This window comes from Salvelinus sp. IW2-2015, linkage group LG4q.1:29 (genome assembly GCF_002910315.2).
Source record: "Salvelinus sp. IW2-2015 linkage group LG4q.1:29, ASM291031v2, whole genome shotgun sequence".
Lineage (NCBI taxonomy): Eukaryota > Metazoa > Chordata > Actinopteri > Salmoniformes > Salmonidae > Salvelinus > Salvelinus sp. IW2-2015.
In genome coordinates this window covers 11,177,374-11,181,770 of record NC_036842.1, presented here as the reverse complement: position 1 = coordinate 11,181,770, position 4,397 = coordinate 11,177,374, and the positions used below count along the sequence as shown (strand labels likewise).

General features: G+C 49.1%; 1 pseudogene; it reads right to left on the bottom strand.

Moving 5' to 3' along the window:
- Positions 1-3,085, bottom strand: part of LOC111962834 (netrin receptor UNC5C-like) — an 83,917-nt pseudogene extending 80,832 nt beyond the window's left edge.
- Between the last annotated feature and the right edge of the window lie 1,312 nt (positions 3,086-4,397).

The window sequence follows — 4,397 nt, the reverse complement described above, 5'->3', positions numbered from 1 at the left end:
CACACACACACACACACACACACACTCTTCCTTCCTTTGAGATCCCTTGCAGCTGAGTGTGTTTTCCCTCCAGGTATCACGGGGTCTGGGTTGTGGTGTGGGTCCGGAGATGGCTGAACAGGCCGATCCGTGACCTGCAGATCTTATCTCAGTGGGTCAGGGATGGCCATCCTGCGGACAGGGTTTGTTGTAACACAATATGTGGTCCAGGATTTTCGCACCGTATAGCAGGGTAGGGATGACCGCAACTTTAGGGGCTCCTTCTCCTCCTTCTCCTCCTTCTAAGCCGGACAGGGTGTCGCTAGGCAGACTGTTTAGGGCACCTTTTATAGCCTCCTCCACATTCGGGGTGAGCAGAGTGGCTCCTTGCGGGCTGCTCAGTGGGAGCTACAGCTGCCAGGATGCACTCCTGCCTAATCCGAGTGCATGATAACCTTGTAATAGCTGCCGCCTTGGTGCTGGGTTGTGACTAGGAGCTTCCAGCTAACACTAGCCCGCTCCACTCGCCCTTCCAATTTCCCAAGGACTTTGGATGTGTGGTGTTGGGGTGGCACAGTTTCAGTTCAGTGCATAAAGATATTTACGTTCGGTGTCTGTTACACACCAGTTACAGCACAGGGCATAGCCAGGGACAGAGCCTGGGTCCAACGGCAAAGCAGGAACCGAGACGATTGGGAGTCTTGAAGCGCCGTACCAGAACCCCGTTTTTCCAGCACGTTTCCAGGTGGTTTCAGACAGGCCTTCGTGGTAACCACGGCGGCCCGGGTGAGCAGTGCAGCGTAGCGGCGTCACCCACCATACTTCACCCTGTCTGGCAATCCTGTACTATGTCTGTTCCCACCTCCCACGTTGTGGACGAGGGGGTGGTTTTTTATGTCAAAATGAAAAGTTCTGGGACTATTTGTTGTTCTGCACCGGTAGCTCTACGTGTGCGTGGTGTGTGTTTTGGAATAGGTATGTTCAACCCTGGTTTCAGTTTATTTTAAGGCAGTATGTATGTGTATGCACATGACAGAGGGGGAACTGAGAGTGTCTGTGAGTGCAGGTGCAGGGATGTGATTATGTGTAGGTGTGATCCAGTGAGTGCAGGGATGTGTGTGTCTCTGAGCCCTGCGATTTAAGAGGGTAAATGCTGTGTGATTGCTACCTGTTGGCTACAGAAAGAAGTCCATTTCCCCCATCGGCAGCTGAATGCAGCCAATCAGCCGATGGCTGCTGTTTGTAATGGCTGTGGAGCCCGAAGCAGCAGACTCCAACAGACAGTCTGCATGGTTGCTTTGCTCACACACACACTTGGTCTGATGTCTTCGACATGTCCTGTCCAGGGTGTGTGTATGAACCATGTGTCCGGCTGCTGCTACCTCATGGTTCTTGAGAAACGGGATTGATTATGTGTAGGTGTGATCCATGAGTGCAGGGATGTGTGTGTCTCTGGGAGCCTGCGATTTAAGAGGGTATAATGCTGTTGATGCTACCTGTTGGCTACAGAAAAGAAGTCCATTTCCCCCATCGGCAAGTTGAATGCAGCCAAAAATCAGCGAGGCTGCTGTTTGTATGGCTTGTGGAGCCCGAAGCAGCAGACTCCCAAACAGAAACAAGTCTGCATGTTGCTTTTGCTCACACACACACTTGGGTCTGATGTCTTCGACATGGTCCTGTCCAGGGTGTGTTATGAACCAGTCCGGCTTGCTGCTACCTCAATGGTTCTTGAGAAACCGGGGCGGCGTGGGGTGAGGGGAGATGAGGGTGAGGGTGAAGGGTGGGGGAAGGGAGGAGTTTGCGTCCAGACATAAGGTTAGCATCAAACCTGATTCGCACTGTCTCTGTGACTCTGATAAATGATACTAACCGATGTACAGGAAACAGTCAGAGAGAAAAAAGGGAATAGTGTGAGATAAGGACAGAGAGAGAGAGAGAGAGAGAGAGAGAGAGAAGAAAGAGACAAAGAGAGAGAAGAGAGAGAGAGAAGAAAGAGAGAAAAGAGGAGAGAGAGTGAGAGAAAGAGAGAAAAGAGAGAGAGAGAGAAAAGAGAGAGAGAGAGTGAGAAAGGCAAAGAGAGAAAAGAGAGAGAGAGTGGAGAAGAAGAGAGAAAAGAGAGAGTGATAGAGAGAGAGGAGAAGAAAGAAGAAGGGAGAGAACAGAGAGAGAGTGAAAGTAAGAGAAGAAGAAAGAGAGAGAGTGAGTGAGAGAGAGAGAGAGAGGGAGAGAAAAGAAAGAGAAGGGAGAGATGAGAAAGAAGGGAGAAAGGGAGAGAGAAGAGAACTAGTGTCCGTCCCCGTCTCTGTTATGTGCCAGTCTAAATGATCCAGTTTGGACTCTCTCAGACAGGCCTCAGCCTATGCAGCAGTGGTGTATGTGTGTCACAGGGCTACTGTGGCCTATGGGCTTCGTTATACAATAGCATCTCTTTGAGTTTACAAACTGTCTCTCTATGCTAACAAAAACCCTGTCCCATTATGCGTGGTTGTCGTCGTGTCAGTGAGGGTGGGTATGTTGTTGTTTTCTAGGAGGAAATTATAATGAATAATTCATTTACTGATTTCTGAAAGACTGAGTAACCGTAGTGTGAAATTTGTTTGTGTGTGGTGTTGTGTGTGTGTGTGTGTGTGTGTGTGTGTTGGTGTGTGTGTTGTGTGTGTGTGGTGTGTGTGTGTTGTGTGTTTGTGTGTGTTGTGTGTGTTGTGTTGTGTGTGTGTGTGTGTGTTGTGTGTGTTCGCTCCGCCCTCACCATGTTGATAATTTTGTTCAGATAAAGGTTTGTCCCGGTGATTACTACCCGCTTAACCTCCACACCCACCCGAGGTAGGAAAAATGTTGTCCACACGCACACACACACACATTCAAGACTGGTAGTTTCATGACCAGAGTTCGTCCACCCTCCCTCCACTGTGTGTTCTTCTGGTGCCCACTCGCTGTACACTGAAGAGATCTGTGTACGCGGCGTGGCCTTGGCAGTAGAGATTGAAGGGTTTGTTCATTGACGATGTACCCTCCTCTGGGCTCCAATCAAGAACAGGAAGGGTTTCCGGGGGGTCCGATGGGGAAAGTCTCTGGGAGATTCACCCAATCCCAAGAAGTCAATCATCACTCTCACTGCAGAGAAAGATAGAGGGAGGAGAGAGAGAAGTGAGTATAAGAGAGAAAAGGTAGCGAGGCGAGAGGAGAGAGAAGGGAGGAGAAGAGAGGAGGGGGAGTTGGGAAGAGGATGATAGAGGGTTGAGAGAGAGAGAGAAGAGAGAGAGAGAGAGAGAGAGAGAGAGAGAGGGAGAGGAAGTAGAGAGAGGAGGGGAGAGGGGAGAGAGAGAGAGAGTGAGGGGATGAGAGAGAGAGAAGAGAGAGAGAGAGAGAGAGAGAGAGAGAGAGAGAAGAGAGAGAGAGGAGAGAGAAGAGAGAGAAGAGAGAGAGGAGAGAGAGAAAGAGAGAGAGAGAGAGAGAAGAGAGAGAGAGAGATAATAAGAAGGAGGGGTGGACCATAAAACAAGGCAACAGTGTGTATATTAACCATATCTTTGCATGGGATTATTGTATACCACTCTGCACACTGTGTCATCCCTACATTTGATATTGAATGTTACACCAAGTGCAATTTTAAAACCCAGGAAAGTTTCTGGGAATTCCTCCCAGGCAGACGATTTTAAGGACCGGCGGCTGGCCTAACCAATGCAGCTAATGACTCTACTTGCCAGGGAATGGGAAAGGGAGAGGAAGAAGAGAAGAGAGAAAATGAGGAACCAGATTCAATCGGTTGAAGGGGGAGAGGCCAACTAAACTTCTCTCACACACACAGCCGATCTTACGACGAACGGCCCCAGGCTTTTTGGCCCCGTTTAGTCATTCCTGGGATAGTTCAGCTGCAGAACAGATATACGCTTCCCGTTATTCACCTGTCTTCATTCATACTGTCTTAAATGACACATGCAGGGGAGCGAACACGCGCACGCGACACACAGGAGAGCACACACAGCGCGCACACACACACACAACACAACAACAAACTCCGGCTAGTTACCGACTCTTAAAGAGAGAAGAGATGAAGCCATTCTCTACTCCATATTCTCCAGAAACTGTTCTATGCTTAACCATTGAATCCGGTCGACATCAATTATATAGAGAGAGAGAGACTAGACGGAGAGAGAGAGAAAGATACGGAGACAGAGAGAGAGAGACAGAGCGAGAGACAGAAGAGAAAGATAACGGAGACAGAGAGAAGAGAGATGGTGAAATAGAGAGAGAGAGATACAGAGAACAGAGAGAAGAGAGAGAGAGAGAGAAAGATACGAGACAGAGAGACGAGAGATACGGAGACAGAAGAGAGAGAGAGAGAGAGAGAGAGAGGATGGGCATAAAGGTTATCAGCGTCATCAGAATTCTTTGCTGTTCCCTTAATCTCCTCTTCC